At 49.1% G+C, this 25,796-nt stretch overlaps 1 protein-coding gene across 4 annotated transcripts in view; it reads right to left on the bottom strand.

Moving 5' to 3' along the window:
* Window positions 1-1,475: 1,475 nt before the first annotated feature.
* SLC35F5 (solute carrier family 35 member F5) overlaps window positions 1,476-25,796 on the bottom strand; it is a 203,058-nt gene continuing 178,737 nt past the window's right edge. For all 4 annotated transcript variants that reach the window (XM_068246336.1, XM_068246339.1, XM_068246338.1 and 1 more), the window contains one exon: window positions 1,476-5,251. The gene's annotated coding sequence lies outside the window, so the exon portion shown is untranslated. The remainder of the gene's footprint in view (window positions 5,252-25,796) is intronic.

Raw genomic sequence — 25,796 nt, 5'->3', positions numbered from 1 at the left:
TGTAGCCTGGGAGGATAATGCTTCTGCCTGTAGCCTGGGGAGTATAGTATGTCTGCCTGTAGCCTGGGGAGGATAGTGCTTCTGCCTGTAGCCTGGGGAGGATAGTGATTCTGCCTGTAGCCTGGGAGGATAATGCTTCTGCCTGTAGCCTGGGGAGTATAGTATGTCTGCCTGTAGCCTGGGGAGGATAGTGCTTCTGCCTGTAGCCTGGGGAGGATAGTGATTCTGCCTGTAGCCTGGGGAGGATTGTGATTCTGCCTGTAGCCTGGGGAGGATTGTGATTCTGCCTGTAGCTTGGGGAGGATAGTGATTCTGCCTGTAGCCTGGGGAGGATAGTGATTCTGCCTGTAGCCTGGGGAGGATAGTGACTCTGCCTGTAGCCTGGGGAGGATAGTGTTTCTGCCTGTAGCTTGGGGAGGATAGTGATTCTGCCTGTAGCCTGGGGAGGATAGTGATTCTGCCTGTAGCCTGGGGAGGATAGTGATTCTGCCTGTAGCCTGGGGAGGATAGTGTTTCTGCCTGTAGCTTGGGGAGGATAGTGTTTCTGCCTGTAGCCTGGGGAGGATAGTGTTTCTGCCTGTAGCTTGGGGAGGATAGTGTTTCTGCCTGTAGCCTGGGGAGGATAGTGTTTCTGCCTGTAGCTTGGGGAGGATAGTGTTTCTGCCTGTAGCCTGGGGAGGATAGTGTTTCTGCCTGTAGCTTGGGGAGGATAGTGATTCTGCCTGTAGCCTGGGGAGGATAGTGATTCTGCCTGTAGCCTGGGGAGGATAGTGATTCTGCCTGTAGCCTGGGGAGGATAGTGCTTCTGCCTGTAGCCTGGGGAGTATAGTGATTCTGCCTGTAGCCTGGGGAGGATAGTGATTCTGCCTGTAGCCTGGGGAGGATAGTGTTTCTGCCTGTAGCTTGGGGAGGATAGTGTTTCTGCCTGTAGCCTGGGGAGGATAGTGTTTCTGCCTGTAGCTTGGGGAGGATAGTGTTTCTGCCTGTAGCCTGGGGAGGATAGTGTTTCTGCCTGTAGCCTGGGGAGGATAGTGTTTCTGCCTGTAGCCTGGGGAGGATAGTGATTCTGCCTGTAGCCTGGGGAGGATAGTGATTCTGCCTGTAGCCTGGGGAGGATAGTGATTCTGCCTGTAGCCTGGGGAGGATAGTGATTCTGCCTGTAGCCTGGGGAGGATAGTGCTTCTGCCTGTAGCCTGGGGAGTATAGTGATTCTGCCTGTAGCCTGGGGAGGATAGTGATTCTGCCTGTAGTCTGAGTAATTTAGTGTTTCCGCCTGTAGCCTGAGAAGTGGAGTGTTTCTGCCTGTAGCCTTGATGGGCACACCATATTTCCACTGGCCGCTTCCCAGGATGAGGTCGAGGTTCCAGTTATAATCAGAGCCTAAACCCTTGTTACTGTGATGAGCAGTGCAGACACAGACAAGTCATTGTGTGGATTGTCTCATACTGGTAATGCAGACACATCAGTAAACGGTGTGATTCACAGCATATATTTATTATACACAAAGAAGAAGAATTATCTGATAAAACAAATATTTTAACATAAAACATAAAACAATTATCCTGAGATTAAAAGGAGCTGGAGCGGCCGGAGGAGACTGGCAGGTGTGGCCGGTGCTGGAGGAGACTGTGGCAGGTGTGGCCGGTGCTGGAGGAGACTGTGGCAGGTGTGGCCGGTGCTGGAGGAGACTGGCTGTAGCGCCATCGTTAGGACTGACAAGGAAAGGGAAATGAGGCTGGAGCTGCTGACGGTGCAGACATTACTCCGGTCATCAGAGTAGAAATAAGGCGAAGCAGAGCAGGAAGCTGAACACAGATTCTGCTATTCCCCAGAGGAGAAAACTAATCATTATTTTACACTTTGTGCCATTAAACTTTGTGTTACCTTATTAACACCACCCGATCTCCACGTTTGTTTTTCCTTCTGACAAAAAAGAAATAGTCTGCCGGGCCAGAATTGCTTTATGGTGATTGAAACTCGTCAGAGGGAAGATTGCTTCGTGCAAATGAGAGCGGTCTCGCCGAAACAGTCCCAGAACGGCTGCAAGGTGACGCCGGGCCACGATTAGCAGATTTACATTAACCATTTACAGCTCATGGCACAGACTATCCCAATGTTTACTCCAATCACAGGGAAAGCCGGTCCAGCCAGTCCAATCCAACCACAAAAACACTGCATATCCCAGACACACCAAATCTCTCCAATCACAGGGAAGCAATGCCCCGACTCTCCCAATCTGTACCCCAATCCCTGGGAAGCAATGCCCAGACTCTCCCAATCTGTACCCCAATCACAGGGAAGCAATGCCCCGACTCTCCCAATCTGTACCCCAATCACAGGAAAACCATGCCCCGACTCTCCCAATCTGTACCCCAATCACAGGGAAGCAATGCCCCGACTCTCCCAATCTGTACCCCAATCACAGGGAAGCAATGCCCTGACTCTCCCAATCTGTACCCCAATCACAGGGAAGCAATGCCCAGACTCTCCCAATCTGTACCCCAATCACAGGGAAGCAATGCCCCGACTCTCCCAATCTGTACCCCAATCACAGGAAAACCATGCCCCGACTCTCCCAATCTGTACCCCAATCACAGGGAAGCAATGCCCTGACTCTCCCAATCTGTACCCCAATCACAGGGAAGCAATGCCCTGACTCTCCCAATCTGTACCCCAATCACAGGGAAGCAATGCCCAGACTCTCCCAATCTGTACCCCAATCACAGGAAAACAATGCCCAGACTCTCCCAATCTGTACCCCAATCACAGGGAAGCAATGCAAAGACTCTCCCAATCTGTACCCCAATCACAGGGAAGCAATGCCCAGACTCTCCCAATCTGTACCCCAATCACAGGAAAACAATGCCCCGACTCTCCCAATCTGTACCCCAATCACAGGGAAGCAATGCAAAGACTCTCCCAATCTGTACCCCAATCACAGGGAAGCAATGCAAAGACTCTCCCAATCTGTACCCCAATCACAGGAAAACAATGCCCAGACTCTCCCAATCTGTACCCCAATCACAGGGAAGCAATGCAAAGACTCTCCCAATCTGTACCCCAATCACAGGGAAGCAATGCCCAGACTCTCCCAATCTGTACCCCAATCACAGGGAAGCAATGCAAAGACTCTCCCAATCTGTACCCCAATCACAGGGAAGCAATGCAAAGACTCTCCCAATCTGTACCCCAATCACAGGAAAACAATGCCCAGACTCTCCCAATCTGTACCCCAATCACAGGGAAGCAATGCAAAGACTCTCCCAATCTGTACCCCAATCACAGGGAAGCAATGCCCAGACTCTCCCAATCTGTACCCCAATCACTGGGAAGCAATGCCCAGACTCTCCCAATCTGTACCCCAATCACAGGGAAGCAATGCCCAGACTCTCCCAATCTGTACCCCAATCACAGGAAAACAATGCCCAGACTCTCCCAATCTGTACCCCAATCACAGGGAAGCAATGCCCAGACTCTCCCAATCTGTACCCCAATCACAGGGAAGCAATGCAAAGACTCTCCCAATCTGTACCCCAATCACAGGGAAGCAATGCAAAGACTCTCCCAATCTGTACCCCAATCACAGGGAAGCAATGCCCAGACTCTCCCAATCTGTACCCCAATCACAGGGAAGCAATGCCCAGACTCTCCCAATCTGTACCCCAATCACAGGGAAGCAATGCCCAGACTCTCCCAATCTGTACTCCAATCACAGGGAAGCAATGCAAAGACTCTCCCAATCTGTACCCCAATCACAGGGAAGCAATGCAAAGACTCTCCCAATCTGTACCCCAATCACAGGGAAGCAATGCCCAGACTCTCCCAATCTGTACCCCAATCACAGGGAAGCAATGCCCCGACTCTCCCAATCTATACCCCAATCACAGGGAAGCAATGCCCAGACTCTCCCAATCTGTACCCCAATCACAGGGAAGCAATGCCCTGACTCTCCCGATCTGTACCCCAATCACAGGGAAGCAATGCCCCGACTCTCCCAATCTGTACCCCAATCACAGAGAAGCAATGCAAAGACTCTCCCAATCTGTACCCCAATCACAGGGAAGCAATGCAAAGACTCTCCCAATCTGTACCCCAATCACAGGGAAGCAATGCCCCGACTCTCCCAATCTGTACCCCAATCACAGGGAAGCAATGCCCAGACTCTCCCAATCTGTACCCCAATCAGAGGGAAACCATGCAAAGACTCTCACAATCTGTACCCCAATCACAGGGAAACCTGGTCCAGCCAGTCAAATTCTACATTAATTACTCCCAATTACAGATAAACAATGCCCAGACACTCCGACTCTCCACAGATTACCCCCAATAACAGATAAACAATTCCCAGACACTCCAGTTCTCTTTCAGTTAACATCTATCACATGTAAACAGAAACTGCATAAACTCCAATACTAAATGAGTTAACCCCAGACACAAACACACACCTACAGACAAGTGATACACACACACACACACACACACACACACACACACTTCTACAGACAAGTTACACACACACACTTCTAAAGACAAGTTATACATACACACACACACACACACACTACCAAGCGCACACACACACACACACACACCACAGACAGTACCGAGCGCACACAAACACACACACACACACACACACACACACACACACACACACACACACACACACACACACACACACTTCTACAGACAAGTTACACACACACACTTCTATAGACAAGTTATACACACACACACACACACACACACACACTTCTAAAGACAAGTTATACACACACACACACACACACACACACATACACATACACACACACACACCACAGACAGTACCGAGCGCACACAAACACAGACACACCCACACTTCTACAGACAAGTTACACACACACACACACACACACACACACACACACACACACACACACACACAGTGACGGGTGTAGTGATGGATGGAGCACACAAGGGACAGGGAACTGACTAGAGGAGGCACTGCAGGAATCGCTGAGTGGAGGCAGTGTGGCTCACATGTGCACTATAGGATCTCCCTGGTGTCTCCCAACCCACTGCAGACTGCATGTAAAGGACACACCACAGAGAACACACAGCCCATATCTCTTCTGATCTGAGACACCAGAGCTGCTTCCAACCACATGGATTCCATTATTCCTGCTGGAGTCCTGGAGCTCAGATGGGCGAGTCCTGGAAGGAGGCAAAGGAAGGTCCATGATTGTCATCCAGTAAAAGCCATCATTACCTAGAAAGAACGAGAAAAACTGAGTCCTAACAAAGCACAAAATAGGAAAAACAAACACACCTTCATATAGCACAACACAGGCAGATACCTCACCCCTCTATACAGCCACAATATCACAGCACCTTCATATAGCACAACACAGGCAGAGACCACACCCCTCTATACAGCTGGAATATCACAACACCTTCATATAGCACAACACAGGCAGAGACCACACCCCTCTATACAGCCGGAACATCACTGTACCTTCATATAGCACAACACAGGCAGAGACCACACCCCTCTATACAGCCGGAATATCACAACACCTTCATATAGCACAACACAGGCAGATACCACACCCCTCTATACAGCTGGAATATCACAACACCTTCATATAGCACAACACAGGCAGAGACCACACCCCTCTATACAGCCACAATATCACAGCACCTTCATATAGCACAACACAGGCAGAGACCACACCCCTCTATACAGCTGGAATATCACAACACCTTCATATAGCACAACACAGGCAGAGACCACACCCCTCTATACAGCCGGAACATCACTGTACCTTCATATAGCACAACACAGGCAGAGACCACACCCCTCTATACAGCCGGAATATCACAACACCTTCATATAGCACAACACAGGCAGAGACCACACCCCTCTATACAGCTGGAATATCACAGCCCCTTCATATAGCACAACACAGGCAGAGACCACACCCTCTATACAGCCATAATATCACTGCACCTTCATATAGCACAACACAGGCAGAGACCACACCCCTCTATACAGCTGGAATATCACAACACCTTCATATAGCACAACACAGGCAGAGACCACACCCCTCTATACAGCCGGAAAATCACTGTACCTTCATATAGCACAACACAGGCAGAGACCACACCCCTCTATACAGCCGGAATATCACAACACCTTCATATAGCACAACACAGGCAGAGACCACACCCCTCTATACAGCTGGAATATCACAGCCCCTTCATATAGCACAACACAGGCAGAGACCACACCCCTCTATACAGCCATAAAATCACTGCACCTTCATATAGCACAACACAGGCAGAGACCACACCCCTCTATACAGCCGGAATATCACTGCACCTACATATAGCACAACACAGGCAGAGACCACACCCCTCTATACAGCTGGAATATCACAACACCTTCATATAGCACAACACAGGCAGATACCTCACCCCTCTATACAGCCACAATATCACAGCACCTTCATATAGCACAACACAGGCAGAGACCACACCCCTCTATACAGCCACAATATCACAGCACCTTCATATAGCACAACACAGGCAGAGACCACACCCCTCTATACAGCCACAATATCACAGCACCTTCACATAGCACAACACAGGCAGAGACCACACCCCTCTATACAGCCAGAATATCACAACACCTTCATATAGCACAACACAGGCAGAGACCACACCCCTCTATACAGCCACAATATCACAGCACCATCATATAGCACAACACAGGCAGAGACCACACTCCTCTATACAGCTGGAATATCACAACACCTTCATATAGCACAACACAGGCAGAGACCACACCCCTCTATACAGCCACAATATCACAGCACCTTCATATAGCACAACACAGGCAGAGACCACACCCCTCTATACAGCCGGAATATCACAACACCTTCATATAGCACAACACAGGCAGAGACCACACCCCTCTATACAGCCACAATATCACAGCACCTTCATATAGCACAACACAGGCAGAGACCACACCCCTCTATACAGCCGGAATATCACAACACCTTCATATAGCACAACACAGGCAGAGACCACACCCCTCTATACAGCTGGAATATCACAGCCCCTTCATATAGCACAACACAGGCAGAGACCACACCCTCTATACAGCCATAATATCACTGCACCTTCATATAGCACAACACAGGCAGAGACCACACCCCTCTATACAGCTGGAATATCACAACACCTTCATATAGCACAACACAGGCAGAGACCACACCCCTCTATACAGCCGGAAAATCACTGTACCTTCATATAGCACAACACAGGCAGAGACCACACCCCTCTATACAGCCGGAATATCACAACACCTTCATATAGCACAACACAGGCAGAGACCACACCCCTCTATACAGCTGGAATATCACAGCCCCTTCATATAGCACAACACAGGCAGAGACCACACCCCTCTATACAGCCATAAAATCACTGCACCTTCATATAGCACAACACAGGCAGAGACCACACCCCTCTATACAGCCGGAATATCACTGCACCTACATATAGCACAACACAGGCAGAGACCACACCCCTCTATACAGCTGGAATATCACAACACCTTCATATAGCACAACACAGGCAGATACCTCACCCCTCTATACAGCCACAATATCACAGCACCTTCATATAGCACAACACAGGCAGAGACCACACCCCTCTATACAGCCACAATATCACAGCACCTTCATATAGCACAACACAGGCAGAGACCACACCCCTCTATACAGCCACAATATCACAGCACCTTCACATAGCACAACACAGGCAGAGACCACACCCCTCTATACAGCCAGAATATCACAACACCTTCATATAGCACAACACAGGCAGAGACCACACCCCTCTATACAGCCACAATATCACAGCACCTTCATATAGCACAACACAGGCAGAGACCACACTCCTCTATACAGCTGGAATTACACAGCACCTTCATATAGCACAACACAGGCAGAGACCACACCCCTCTATACAGCCACAATATCACAACCCCTTCATATAGCACAACACAGGCAGAGACCACACCCCTCTATACAGCTGGAATATCACAACACCTTCATATAGCACAACACAGGCAGAGACCACACTCCTCTATACAGCTGGAATTACACAACATCTTCATATAGCACAACACAGGCAGAGACCACACCCCTCTATACAGCCACAATATCACACCACCATCATATAGCACAACACAGGCAGAGACCACACCCCTCTATACAGCCATAAAATCACTGCACCTTCATATAGCACAACACAGGCAGAGACCACACCCCTCTATACAGCCGGAATATCACTGCACCTACATATAGCACAACACAGGCAGAGACCACACCCCTCTATACAGCTGGAATATCACAACACCTTCATATAGCACAACACAGGCAGATACCTCACCCCTCTATACAGCCACAATATCACAGCACCTTCATATAGCACAACACAGGCAGAGACCACACCCCTCTATACAGCCACAATATCACAGCACCTTCATATAGCACAACACAGGCAGAGACCACACCCCTCTATACAGCCACAATATCACAGCACCTTCACATAGCACAACACAGGCAGAGACCACACCCCTCTATACAGCCAGAATATCACAACACCTTCATATAGCACAACACAGGCAGAGACCACACCCCTCTATACAGCCACAATATCACAGCACCATCATATAGCACAACACAGGCAGAGACCACACTCCTCTATACAGCTGGAATATCACAACACCTTCATATAGCACAACACAGGCAGAGACCACACCCCTCTATACAGCCACAATATCACAGCACCTTCATATAGCACAACACAGGCAGAGACCACACCCCTCTATACAGCCGGAATATCACAACACCTTCATATAGCACAACACAGGCAGAGACCACACCCCTCTATACAGCCACAATATCACAGCACCTTCATATAGCACAACACAGGCAGAGACCACACCCCTCTATACAGCCGGAATATCACAACACCTTCATATAGCACAACACAGGCAGAGACCACACCCCTCTATACAGCTGGAATATCACAGCCCCTTCATATAGCACAACACAGGCAGAGACCACACCCTCTATACAGCCATAATATCACTGCACCTTCATATAGCACAACACAGGCAGAGACCACACCCCTCTATACAGCTGGAATATCACAACACCTTCATATAGCACAACACAGGCAGAGACCACACCCCTCTATACAGCCGGAAAATCACTGTACCTTCATATAGCACAACACAGGCAGAGACCACACCCCTCTATACAGCCGGAATATCACAACACCTTCATATAGCACAACACAGGCAGAGACCACACCCCTCTATACAGCTGGAATATCACAGCCCCTTCATATAGCACAACACAGGCAGAGACCACACCCCTCTATACAGCCATAAAATCACTGCACCTTCATATAGCACAACACAGGCAGAGACCACACCCCTCTATACAGCCGGAATATCACTGCACCTACATATAGCACAACACAGGCAGAGACCACACCCCTCTATACAGCTGGAATATCACAACACCTTCATATAGCACAACACAGGCAGATACCTCACCCCTCTATACAGCCACAATATCACAGCACCTTCATATAGCACAACACAGGCAGAGACCACACCCCTCTATACAGCCACAATATCACAGCACCTTCATATAGCACAACACAGGCAGAGACCACACCCCTCTATACAGCCACAATATCACAGCACCTTCACATAGCACAACACAGGCAGAGACCACACCCCTCTATACAGCCAGAATATCACAACACCTTCATATAGCACAACACAGGCAGAGACCACACCCCTCTATACAGCCACAATATCACAGCACCTTCATATAGCACAACACAGGCAGAGACCACACTCCTCTATACAGCTGGAATTACACAGCACCTTCATATAGCACAACACAGGCAGAGACCACACCCCTCTATACAGCCACAATATCACAACCCCTTCATATAGCACAACACAGGCAGAGACCACACCCCTCTATACAGCTGGAATATCACAACACCTTCATATAGCACAACACAGGCAGAGACCACACTCCTCTATACAGCTGGAATTACACAACATCTTCATATAGCACAACACAGGCAGAGACCACACCCCTCTATACAGCCACAATATCACACCACCATCATATAGCACAACACAGGCAGAGACCACACCCCTCTATACAGCCACAATATCACAGCACCTTCACATAGCACAACACAGGCAGAGACCACACCCCTCTATACAGCCACAATATCACAACACCTACATGTAGCACAACACAGGCAGAGACCACACCCCTCTATACAGTCACAAGATCACAGCACCTTCATATAGCACAACACAGGCAGAGACCACACCCCTCTATACAGCCACAATATCACAGTACCTTAATATAGCACAACACAGGCAGAGACCACACCCCTCTATACAGCCACAATATCACAACACCTTCATATAGCACAACACAGGCAGAGACCACACCCCTCTATGCAGCCACAATATCACAACACCTTCATATAGCACAACACAGGCAGAGACCACACCCCTCTATACAGCTGGAATATCACAACCCCTTCATATAGCACAACACAGGCAGAGACCTGTTACACTTTGTTCCAATTTTTATCAGTATTATCCAATAAAGGAGAAGTTTAGATGTATCCAGAGGGATATTTTCTAGTTTTGCACTTGGGACGTGTTTGACTGTCAGGTGTATAAAGGACAGGAATGAAGAGGGCGGAGTTACACGGATAAGGCGTGATGGTGAAGAACGCACACGGATTTCGTCACGTATGTGAGATCACGACAATAACCGCTTGCTTCTGATTGGCCGGGTAATATCTGGTGTCAGCGGCATCACATGATCATGGGCTGGCCCTTCATGATGGGACACTGATATAGAAGGAACGATCGGAGGTAATTGTATGTTCCGTCTTCTGTGTATACATGCCTGGAGCACAAGCAGTGTGTGACTGATAGACCGTAACACGTTCTACCTCATGTGTTGTGTATTAAGCTGGCCTCGGTAGGTGAAACCCAGCTCCTAATGTTACTCTATGTCCCTCATTCATCCTGTTTATATTATAACTGCTAAAGGCATTCCAGCAAGACCTGTATCCTCTGCATCAGGGATGTGACCACACTGACACCTAGTGGCATTACAACTAACTGCAGCACAATGCCACATTCTAGCAAGACCTGTATCCTCTGCATTAGGGATATGACCACAGTGACACCTGGTGGCATTACAACTACCTGCAGCACAATGCCACATTCCAGCAAGACCTGCATCCTCTGCATAAGGGATGTGACCACACTGACACCTGGTGGCATTACAACTAACTGCAGCACAATGCCACATTCCAGCAAGACCTGCATCCTCTGCATAAGGGATGTGACCACACTGACACCTAGTGGCATTACAACTAACTGCAGCACAATGCCACATTCTAGCAAGACCTGTATCCTCTGCATCAGGGATGTGACCACACTGACACCTAGTGGCATTACAACTAACTGCAGCACAATGCCACATTCTAGCAAAACCTGTATCCTCTGCATCAGGGATGTGACCACACTGACACCTGGTGGCATTACAACTAACTGCAGCACAATGCCACATTCCAGCAAGACCTGCATCCTCTGCATAAGGGATGTGACCACACTGACACCTAGTGGCATTACAACTAACTGCAGCACAATGCCACATTCTAGCAAGACCTGTATCCTCTGCATCAGGGATGTGACCACACTGACACCTAGTGGCATTACAACTAACTGCAGCACAATGCCACATTCTAGCAAGACCTGTATCCTCTGCATCAGGGATGTGACCACACTGACACCTGGTGGCATTACAACTAACTGCAGCACAATGCCACATTCTAGCAAGACCTGTATCCTCTGCATCAGGGATGTGACCACACTGACACCTGGTGGCATTACAACTAACTGCAGCACAATGCCACATTCCAGCAAGACCTGTATCCTCTGCATAAGGGATGTGACCACACTGACACCTGGTGGCATTACAACTAACTGCAGCACAATGCCACATTCTAGCAAGACCTGTATCCTCTGCATCAGGGATGTGACCACACTGACACCTGGTGGCATTACAACTAACTGCAGCACAATGCCACATTCTAGCAAGACCTGTATCCTCTGCATCAGCGATGTGACCACACTGACACCTGGTGGCATTACAACTAACTGCAGCACAATGCCACATTCCAGCAAGACCTGTATCCTCTGCATCAGGGATGTGACCACACTGACACCTGGTGGCATTACAACTAACTGCAGCACAATGCCACATTACAGCAAGACCTGTATCCTCTGCATCAGGGATGTGACCACACTGACACCTGGTGGCATTACAACTAACTGCAGCACAATGCCACATTCTAGCAAGATCTGTATCCTCTGCATCAGGGATGTGACCACACTGACACCTGGTGGCATTACAACTAACTGCAGCACAATGCCACATTCTAGCAAGACCTGTATCCTCTGCATCAGGGATGTGACCACACTGACACCTGGTGGCATTACAACTAACTGCAGCACAATGCCACATTCTAGCAAGACCTGTATCCTCTACATCAGGGATGTGACCACACTGACACCTGGTGGCATTACAACTAACTGCAGCACAATGCCACATTCTAGCAAGACCTGTATCCTCTGCATCAGGGATGTGACCACACTGACACCTGGTGGCATTACAACTAACTGCAGCACAATGCCACATTCTAGCAAGACCTGTATCCTCTGCATCAGGGATGTGACCACACTGACACCTGGTGGCATTACAACTAACTGCAGCACAATGCCACATTCTAGCAAGACCTGTATCCTCTGCATCAGGGATGTGACCACACTGACACCTGGTGGCATTACAACTAACTGCAGCACAATGCCACATTCTAGCAAGACCTGTATCCTCTGCATCAGGGATGTGACCACACTGACACCTGGTGGCATTACAACTAACTGCAGCACAATGCCACATTCTAGCAAGACCTGTATCCTCTGCATCAGGGATGTGACCACACTGACACCTGGTGGCATTACAACTAACTGCAGCACAATGCCACATTCTAGCAAGACCTGTATCCTCTGCATCAGGGATGTGACCACACTGACACCTGGTGGCATTACAACTAACTGCAGCACAATGCCACATTCTAGCAAGACCTGTATCCTCTGCATCAGGGATGTGACCACACTGACACCTGGTGGCATTACAACTAACTGCAGCACAATGCCACATTCTAGCAAGACCTGTATCCTCTGCATCAGGGATGTGACCACACTGACACCTGGTGGCATTACAACTAACTGCAGCACAATGCCACATTCTAGCAAGACCTGTATCCTCTGCATCAGGGATGTGACCACACTGACACCTGGTGGCATTACAACTCTGCATCAAGGATGTGACCACACTGACACCTGGTGGCATTACAACTAACTGCAGCACAATACCACATTCTAGCAAGACCTGCATCCTCTGCATCAGGGATGTGACCACACTGACACCTGGTGGCATTACAACTAACTGCAGCACAATGCCACATTCTAGCAAGACCTGTATCCTCTGCATCAGGGATGTGACCACAGTGACACCTGGTGGCATTACAACTAACTGCAGCACAATGCCACATTCTAGCAAGACCTGTATCCTCTGCATCAGGGATGTGACCACACTGACACCTGGTGGCATTACAACTAACTGCAGCACAATGCCACATTCTAGCAAGACCTGTATCCTCTGCATCAGGGATGTGACCACACTGACACCTGGTGGCATTACAACTAACTGCAGCACAATGCCACATTCTAGCAAGACCTGTATCCTCTGCATCAGGGATATGACCACACTGACACCTGGTGGCATTAAAACTAACTGCAGCACAATGCCACATTCTAGCAAGACCTGTATCCTCTGCATCAGGGATGTGACCACACTGACACCTGGTGGCATTACATCTAACTGCAGCACAATGCCACATTCTAGCAAGACCTGTATCCTCTGCATCAGGGATGTGACCACACTGACACCTGGTGGCATTACAACTAACTGCAGCACAATGCCACATTCTAGCAAGACCTGTATCCTCTGCATCAGGGATATGACCACACTGACACCTGGTGGCATTAAAACTAACTGCAGCACAATGCCACATTCTAGCAAGACCTGTATCCTCTGCATCAGGGATGTGACCACACTGACACCTGGTGGCATTACAACTAACTGCAGCACAATGCCACATTCTAGCAAGACCTGAATCCTCTGCATCAGGGATGTGACCACACTGACACCTGGTGGCATTACAACTAACTGCAGCACAATGCCACATTACAGCAAGACCTGCATCCTCTGCATAAGGGATGTGACCACACTGACACCTGGTGGCATTACAACTAACTGCAGCACAATGCCACATTCTAGCAAGACCTGTATCCTCTGCATCAGGGATGTGACCACACTGACACCTGGTGGCATTACAACTAACTGCAGCACAATGCCACATTCTAGCAAGACCTGTATCCTCTGCATCAGGGATGTGACCACACTGACACCTGGTGGCATTACAACTAACTGCAGCACAATGCCACATTCTAGCAAGACCTGTATCCTCTGCATTAGGGATATAACCACACTGACACCTAGTGGCCTTACAACTAACTGCAGCACAATGCCACATTCTAGCAAGACCTGCATCCTCTGCATCAGGGATGTGACCACACTGACACCTGGTGGCATTACAACTAACTGCAGCACAATGCCACATTCTAGCAAGACCTGTATCCTCTGCATCAGGGATGTGACCACACTGACACCTGGTGGCATTACAACTAACTGCAGCACAATGCCACATTCTAGCAAGACCTGTATCCTCTGCATCAGGGATGTGACCACACTGACACCTGGTGGCATTACAACTAACTGCAGCACAATGCCACATTCTAGCAAGACCTGTATCCTCTGCATCAGGGATGTGACCACACTGACACCTGGTGGCATTACAACTACCTGCAGCACAATGCCACATTCCAGCAAGACCTGTATCCTCTGCATCAGGGATGTGACCACACTGACACCTGGTGGCATTACAACTACCTGCAGCACAATGCCACATTCTAGCAAGACCTGTATCCTCTGCATCAGGGATGTGACCACACTGACACCTAGTGACATTACAACTAACTGCAGCACAATGCCACATTCCAGCAAGATCTGTATCCTCTGCATCAGGGATGTGACCACACTGACACCTGGTGGCATTACAACTAACTGCAGCACAATGCCACATTCTAGCAAGACCTGTATCCTCTGCATCAGGGATGTGACCACACTGACACCTAGTGGCATTACAACTAACTGCAGCACAATGCCACATTCTAGCAAGACCTGTATCCTCTGCATCAGGGATGTGACCACACTGACACCTGGTGGCATTACAACTAACTGCAGCACAATGCCACATTCCAGCAAGACCTGCATCCTCTGCATAAGGGATGTGACCACACTGACACCTGGTGGCATTACAACTAACTGCAGCACAATTCCACATTCTAGCAAGACCTGTATCCTCTGCATCAGGGATGTGACCACACTGACACCTGGTGGCATTACAACTAACTGCAGCACAATGCCACATTCTAGCAAGACCTGTATCCTCTGCATCAGGGATGTGACCACACTGACACCTGGTGGCATTACAACTAACTGCAGCACAATGCCACATTCTAGCAAGACCTGTATCCTCTGCATCAGGGATGTGACCACAGTGACACCTGGTGGCATTACAACTAACTGCAGCACAATGCCACATTCCAGCAAGACCTGTATCCTCTGCATCAGGGATGTGACCACACTGACACCTGGTGGCATTACAACTAACTGCAGCACAATGCCACATTCCAGCAAGACCTGCATCCTCTGCATAAGGGATGTGACCACACTGACACCTGGTGGCATTACAACTACCTGCAGCACAATGCCACATTCTAGCAAGACCTGTATCCTCTGCATCAGGGATGTGACCACACTGACACCTGGTGGCATTACAACTAACTGCAGCACAATGCCACATTCTAGCAAGACCTGTATCCTCTGCATCAGGGATGTGACCACACTGACACCTGGTGGCATTACAACTAACTGCAGCACAATGCCACATTCTAGCAAGACCTGTATCCTCTGCATCAGGGATGTGACCACACTGACACCTGGTGGCATTACAACTAACTGCAGCACAATGCCACATTCTAGCAAGACCTGTATCCTCTGCATCAGGGATGTGACCACACTGACACCTGGTGGCATTACAACTAACTGCAGCACAATGCCACATTCTAGCAAGACCTGTATCCTCTGCATCAGGGATGTGACCACACTGACACCTGGTGGCATTACAACTACCTGCAGCACAATGCCACATTCTAGCAAGACCTGTATCCTCTGCATAAGGGATGTGACCACACTGACACCTGGTGGCATTACAACTAACTGCAGCACAATGCCACATTCTAGCAAGACCTGTATCCTCTGCATCAGGGATGTGACCACACTGACACCTGGTGGCATTACAACTAACTGCAGCACAATGCCACATTCTAGCAAGACCTGTATCCTCTGCATCAGGGATGTGACCACACTGACACCTGGTGGCATTACAACTACCTGCAGCACAATGCCCCATTCTAGCAAGACCTGTATCCTCTGCATCAGGGATGTGACCACACTGACACCTGGTGGCATTACAACTAACTGCAGCACAATGCCACATTCCAGCATGACCTGCATCCTCTGCATCAGGGATGTGACCACACTGACACCTGGTGGCATTACAACTAACTGCAGCACAATGCCCCATTCTAGCAAGACCTGTATCCTCTGCATCAGGGATGTGACCACACTGACACCTGGTGGCATTACAACTAACTGCAGCACAGACCCACATTCTAGCAAGACCTGTATCCTCTGCATCAGGGATGTGACCACACTGACACCTAGTGGCATTACAACTAACTGCAGCACAATGCCACATTCTAGCAAGACCTGTATCCTCTGCATCAGGGATGTGACCACACTGACACCTGGTGGCATTACAACTAACTGCAGCACAATGCCACATTCTAGCAAGACCTGTATCCTCTGCATCAGGGATGTGACCACACTGACACCTGGTGGCATTACAACTACCTGCAGCACAATGCCACATTCTAGCAAGACCTGTATCCTCTGCATAAGGGATGTGACCACACTGACACCTGGTGGCATTACAACTAACTGCAGCACAATGCCACATTCTAGCAAGACCTGCATCCTCTGCATCAGGGATGTGACCACACTGACACCTGGTGGCATTACAACTAACTGCAGCACAATGCCACATTCCAGCAAGATCTGTATCCTCTGCATCAGGGATGTGACCACACTGACACCTGGTGGCATTACAACTAACTGCAGCACAATGCCACATTCTAGCAAGACCTGTATCCTCTGCATCAGGGATGTGACCACACTGACACCTGGTGGCATTACAACTAACTGCAGCACAATGCCACATTCTAGCAAGACCTGTATCCTCTGCATCAGGGATGTGACCACACTGACACCTAGTGGCATTACAACTAACTGCAGCACAATGCCACATTCTAGCAAGACCTGTATCCTCTGCATCAGGGATGTGACCACACTGACACCTGGTGGCATTACAACTAACTGCAGCACAATGCCACATTCTAGCAAGACCTGTATCCTCTGCATCAGGGATGTGACCACACTGACACCTAGTGGCATTACAACTAACTGCAGCACAATGCCACATTCTAGCAAGACCTGTATCCTCTGCATCAGGGATGTGACCACACTGACACCTGGTGGCATTACAACTAACTGCAGCACAATGCCACATTCTAGCAAGACCTGTATCCTCTGCATCAGGGATGTGACCACACTGACACCTGGTGGCATTACAACTAACTGCAGCACAATGCCACATTCTAGCAAGACCTGTATCCCCTGCATCAGGGATGTGACCACACTGACACCTAGTGGCATTACAACTAACTGCAGCACAATGCCACATTCTAGCAAGACCTGTATCCTCTGCATCAGGGATGTGACCACACTGACACCTGGTGGCATTACAACTAACTGCAGCACAATGCCACATTCTAGCAAGACCTGTATCCTCTGCATCAGGGATGTGACCACACTGACACCTGGTGGCATTACAACTAACTGCAGCACAATGCCACATTCTAGCAAGACCTGTATCCTCTGCATCAGGGATGTGACCACACTGACACCTGGTGGCATTACAACTAACTGCAGCACAATGCCACATTCTAGCAAGACCTGCATCCTCTGCATAAGGGATGTGACCACACTGACACCTGGTGGCATTACAACTAACTGCAGCACAATGCCACATTCTAGCAAGACCTGTATCCTCTGCATCAGGGATGTGACCACACTGACACCTGGTGGCATTACAACTAACTGCAGCACAATGCCACATTCTAGCAAGACCTGTATCCTCTGCATCAGGGATGTGACCACACTGACACCTGGTGGCATTACAACTACCTGCAGCACAATGCCACATTCTAGCAAGACCTGTATCCTCTGCATCAGGGATGTGACCACACTGACACCTGGTGGCATTACAACTAACTGCAGCACAATGCCACATTCTAGCAAGACCTGTATCCTCTGCATCAGGGATGTGACCAAAGTGACACCTGGTGGCATTACAACTAACTGCAGCACAATGCCACATTCTAGCAAGACCTGTATCTTCTGCATCAGGGATGTGACCACACTGACACCTAGTGGCATTACAACTAACTGCAGCACAATGCCACATTCTAGCAAGACCTGTATCCTCTGCATCAGGGATGTGACCACACTGACACCTGGTGGCATTACAACTAACTGCAGCACAATGCCACATTCTAGCAAGACCTGTATCCTCTGCATTAGGGATATGACCACACTGACACCTGGTGGCATTACAACTAACTGCAGCACAATGCCACACTCTAGCAAGACCTGTATGCTCTGGATCAGGGATGTGACCACACTGACACCTGGTGGCATTACAACTAACTGCAGCACAATGCCACATTCTAGCAAGACCTGTATCCTCTGCATCAGGGATGTGACCAAAGTGACATCTGGTGGCATTACAACTAACTGCAGCACAATGCCACATTCTAGCAAGACCTGTATCTTCTGCATCAGGGATGTGACCACACTGACACCTAGTAGTATTACAACTAACTGCAGCACAATGCCACATTCTAGCAAGACCTGTATCCTCTGCATCAGGGATGTGACCACACTGACACCTGGTGGCATTACAACTAACTGCAGCACAATGCCACATTCTAGCAAGACCTGTATCCTCTGCATCAGGGATGTGACCACACTGACACCTGGTGGCATTACAACTAACTGCAGCACAATGCCACATTACAGCAAGATCTGTATCCTCTGCATCAGGGATGTGACCACACTGACACCTGGTGGCATTACAACTAACTGCAGCACAATGCCACATTCTAGCAAGACCTGTATCCTCTGCATCAGGGATGTGACCACACTGACACCTGGTGGCATTACAACTAACTGCAGCACAATGCCACATTACAGCAAGATCTGTATCCTCTACATCAGGGATATGACCACACTGACACCTGGTGGCATTACAACTAACTGCAGCACAATGCCACATTCTAGCAAGACCTGTATCCTCTGCATCAGGGATGTGACCACACTGACACCTGGTGGCATTACAACTAACTGCAGCACAATGCCACATTCTAGCAAGACCTGTATCCTCTGCATCAGGGATGTGACCACACTGACACCTGGTGGCATTACAACTAACTGCAGCACAATGCCACATTCTAGCAAGACCTGTATCCTCTGCATCAGGGATGTGACCACACTGACACCTAGTGGCATTACAACTAACTGCAGCACAATGCCACATTCTAGCAAGACCTGTATCCTCTGCATCAGGGATGTGACCACAGTGACACCTGGTGGCATTACATCTAACTGCAGCACAATGCCACATTCTAGCAAGACCTGTATCCTCTGCATCAGGGATGTGACCACACTGACACCTGGTGGCATTACAACTAACTGCAGCACAATGCCACATTCTAGCAAGACCTGTATCCTCTGCATCAGGGATGTGACCACACTGACACCTGGTGGCATTACAACTAACTGCAGCACAATGCCACATTACAGCAAGATCTGTATCCTCTACATCAGGGATATGACCACACTGACACCTGGTGGCATTACAACTAACTGCAGCACAATGCCACATTCTAGCAAGACCTGTATCCTCTGCATCAGGGATGTGACCACACTGACACCTGGTGGCATTACAACTAACTGCAGCACAATGCCACATTCTAGCAAGACCTGTATCCTCTGCATCAGGGATATGACCACACTGACACCTGGTGGCATTAAAACTAACTGCAGCACAATGCCACATTCTAGCAAGACCTGTATCCTCTGCATTAGGGATGTGACCACACTGACACCTGGTGGCATTACAACTAACTGCAGCACAATGCCACATTCTAGCAAGACTTGTATCCTCTGCATCAGGGATGTGACCACACTGACACCTGGTGGCATTACAACTAACTGCAGCACAATGCCACATTCTAGCAAGACCTGTATCCTCTGCATCAGGGATATGACCACACTGACACCTGGTGGCATTAAAACTAACTGCAGCACAATGCCACATTCTAGCAAGACCTGTATCCTCTGCATCAGGGATGTGACCACACTGACACCTGGTGGCATTACAACTAACTGCAGCACAATGCCACATTCTAGCAAGACCTGAATCCTCTGCATAAGGGATGTGACCACACTGACACCTGGTGGCATTACAACTAACTGCAGCACAATGCCACATTCTAGCAAGACCTGTATCCTCTGCATCAGGGATGTGACCACACTGACACCTGGTGGCATTACAACTAACTGCAGCACAATGCCAGATTCTAGCAAGACCTGTATCCTCTGCATCAGGGATGTGACCACACTGACACCTGGTGGCATTACAACTAACTGCAGCACAATGCCACATTCTAGCAAGACCTGTATCCTCTGCATCAGGGATGTGACCACACTGACACCTGGTGGCATTACAACTACCTGCAGCACAATGCCACATTCTAGCAAGACCTGTATCCTCTGCATCAGGGATGTGACCACACTGACACCTGGTGGCATTACAACTACCTGCAGCACAATGCCACATTCCAGCAAGACCTGTATCCTCTGCATCAGGGATGTGACCACACTGACACCTGGTGGCATTACAACTAACTGCAGCACAATGCCACATTCTAGCAAGACCTGTATCCTCTGCATCAGGGATGTGACCACACTGACACCTAGTGGCATTACAACTACCTGCAGCACAATGCCACATTCTAGCAAGACCTGTATCCTCTGCATCAGGGATGTGACCACACTGACACCTAGTGACATTACAACTAACTGCAGCACAATGCCACATTCCAGCAAGATCTGTATCCTCTGCATCAGGGATGTGACCACACTGACACCTGGTGGCATTACAACTAACTGCAGCACAATGCCACATTCTAGCAAGACCTGTATCCTCTGCATCAGGGATGTGACCACACTGACACCTAGTGGCATTACAACTAACTGCAGCACAATGCCACATTCTAGCAAGACCTGTATCCTCTGCATCAGGGATGTGACCACACTGACACCTGGTGGCATTACAACTAACTGCAGCACAATGCCACATTCCAGCAAGACCTGCATCCTCTGCATAAGGGATGTGACCACACTGACACCTGGTGGCATTACAACTAACTGCAGCACAATGCCACATTCTAGCAAGACCTGTATCCTCTGCATCAGGGATGTGACCACACTGACACCTGGTGGCATTACAACTAACTGCAGCACAATGCCACATTCCAGCAAGACCTGCATCCTCTGCATAAGGGATGTGACCACACTGACACCTGGTGGCATTACAACTACCTGCAGCACAATGCCACATTCTAGCAAGACCTGTATCCTCTGCATCAGGGATGTGACCACACTGACACCTGGTGGCATTACAACTAACTGCAGCACAATGCCCCATTCTAGCAAGACCTGTATCCTCTGCATCAGGGATGTGACCACACTGACACCTGGTGGCATTACAACTAACTGCAGCACAATGCCACATTCTAGCAAGACCTGTATCCTCTGCATCAGGGATGTGACCACACTGACACCTGGTGGCATTACAACTAACTGCAGCACAATGCCACATTCTAGCAAGACCTGTATCCTCTGCATCAGGGATGTGACCACACTGACACCTGGTGGCATTACAACTAACTGCAGCACAATGCCACATTCTAGCAAGACCTGTATCCTCTGCATCAGGGATGTGACCACACTGACACCTGGTGGCATTACAACTACCTGCAGCACAATGCCCCATTCTAGCAAGACCTGTATCCTCTGCATCAGGGATGTGACCACACTGACACCTGGTGGCATTACAACTAACTGCAGCACAATGCCACATTCTAGCAAGACCTGTATCCTCTGCATCAGGGATGTGACCACACTGACACCTGGTGGCATTACAACTAACTGCAGCACAATGCCACATTCTAGCAAGACCTGTATCCTCTGCATCAGGGATGTGACCACACTGACACCTGGTGGCATTACAACTAACTGCAGCACAATGCCACATTCTAGCAAGACCTGTATCCTCTGCATCAGGGATGTGACCACACTGACACCTGGTGGCATTACAACTACCTGCAGCACAATGCCCCATTCTAGCAAGACCTGTATCCTCTGCATCAGGGATGTGACCACACTGACACCTGGTGGCATTACAACTAACTGCAGCACAATGCCACATTCCAGCATGACCTGCATCCTCTGCATCAGGGATGTGACCACACTGACACCTGGTGGCATTACAACTAACTGCAGCACAATGCCCCATTCTAGCAAGACCTGTATCCTCTGCATCAGGGATGTGACCACACTGACACCTGGTGGCATTACAACTAACTGCAGCACAGACCCACATTCTAGCAAGACCTGTATCCTCTGCATCAGGGATGTGACCACACTGACACCTAGTGGCATTACAACTAACTGCAGCACAATGCCACATTCTAGCAAGACCTGTATCCTCTGCATCAGGGATGTGACCACACTGACACCTGGTGGCATTACAACTAACTGCAGCACAATGCCACATTCTAGCAAGACCTGTATCCTCTGCATCAGGGATGTGACCACACTGACACCTGGTGGCATTACAACTACCTGCAGCACAATGCCACATTCTAGCAAGACCTGTATCCTCTGCATCAGGGATGTGACCACACTGACACCTGGTGGCATTACAACTAACTGCAGCACAATGCCACATTCTAGCAAGACCTGTATCCCCTGCATCAGGGATGTGACCACACTGACACCTGGTGGCATTACAACTACCTGCAGCACAATGCCACATTCTAGCAAGACCTGTATCCTCTGCATCAGGGATGTGACCACACTGACACCTGGTGGCATTACAACTAACTGCAGCACAATGCCACATTCTAGCAAGACCTGTATCCTCTGCATCAGGGATGTGACCACACTGACACCTGGTGGCATTACAACTAACTGCAGCACAATGCCACATTCTAGCAAGACCTGTATCCTCTGCATCAGGGATGTGACCAAAGTGACACCTGGTGGCATTACAACTAACTGCAGCACAATGCCACATTCTAGCAAGACCTGTATCTTCTGCATCAGGGATGTGACCACACTGACACCTAGTGGCATTACAACTAACTGCAGCACAATGCCACATTCTAGCAAGACCTGTATCCTCTGCATCAGGGATGTGACCACACTGACACCTGGTGGCATTACAACTAACTGCAGCACAATGCCACATTCTAGCAAGACCTGTATCCTCTGCATTAGGGATATGACCACACTGACACCTGGTGGCATTACAACTAACTGCAGCACAATGCCACACTCTAGCAAGACCTGTATCCTCTGCATCAGGGATGTGACCACACTGACACCTGGTGGCATTACAACTAACTGCAGCACAATGCCACATTCTAGCAAGACCTGTATCCTCTGCATCAGGGATGTGACCAAAGTGACACCTGGTGGCATTACAACTAACTGCAGCACAATGCCACATTCCAGCAAGACCTGTATCTTCTGCATCAGGGATGTGACCACACTGACACCTGGTGGCATTACAACTAACTGCAGCACAATGCCACATTCTAGCAAGACCTGTATCCTCTGCATCAGGGATGTGACCAAAGTGACACCTGGTGGCATTACAACTAACTGCAGCACAATGCCACATTCTAGCAAGACCTGTATCTTCTGCATCAGGGATGTGACCACACTGACACCTAGTGGCATTACAACTAACTGCAGCACAATGCCACATTCTAGCAAGACCTGTATCCTCTGCATCAGGGATGTGACCACACTGACACCTGGTGGCATTACAACTAACTGCAGCACAATGCCACATTCTAGCAAGACCTGTATCCTCTGCATCAGGGATGTGACCACACTGACACCTGGTGGCATTACAACTAACTGCAGCACAATGCCACATTACAGCAAGATCTGTATCCTCTGCATCAGGGATGTGACCACACTGACACCTGGTGGCATTACAACTAACTGCAGCACAATGCCACATTCTAGCAAGACCTGTATCCTCTGCATCAGGGATGTGACCACACTGACACCTGGTGGCATTACAACTAACTGCAGCACAATGCCACATTAAAGCAAGATCTGTATCCTCTACATCAGGGATATGACCACACTGACACCTGGTGGCATTACAACTAACTGCAGCACAATGCCACATTCTAGCAAGACCTGTATCCTCTGCATCAGGGATGTGACCACACTGACACCTGGTGGCATTACAACTAACTGCAGCACAATGCCACATTCTAGCAAGACCTGTATCCTCTGCATCAGGGATGTGACCACACTGACACCTGGTGGCATTACAACTAACTGCAGCACAATGCCACATTCTAGCAAGACCTGTATCCTCTGCATTAGGGATATGACCACACTGACACCTGGTGGCATTACAACTAACTGCAGCACAATGCCACATTCTAGCAAGACCTGTATCCTCTGCATCAGGGATGTGACCACACTGACACCTAGTGGCATTACAACTAACTGCAGCACAATGCCACATTCTAGCAAGACCTGTATCCTCTGCATCAGGGATGTGACCACAGTGACACCTGGTGGCATTACATCTAACTGCAGCACAATGCCACATTCTAGCAAGACCTGTATCCTCTGCATCAGGGATGTGACCACACTGACACCTGGTGGCATTACAACTAACTGCAGCACAATGCCACATTCTAGCAAGACCTGTATCCTCTGCATCAGGGATGTGACCACACTGACACCTGGTGGCATTACAACTAACTGCAGCACAATGCCACATTACAGCAAGATCTGTATCCTCTACATCAGGGATATGACCACACTGACACCTGGTGGCATTACAACTAACTGCAGCACAATGCCACATTCTAGCAAGACCTGTGTCCTCTGCATCAGGGATGTGACCACACTGACACCTGG

Source organism: Hyperolius riggenbachi, chromosome 7, assembly GCF_040937935.1.
Source record: "Hyperolius riggenbachi isolate aHypRig1 chromosome 7, aHypRig1.pri, whole genome shotgun sequence".
Classification (NCBI taxonomy): Eukaryota; Metazoa; Chordata; class Amphibia; order Anura; family Hyperoliidae; genus Hyperolius; species Hyperolius riggenbachi.
The sequence above is the reverse complement of the archived record's forward strand: the minus strand, read 5'-3'. Positions and strand labels throughout refer to the sequence as shown.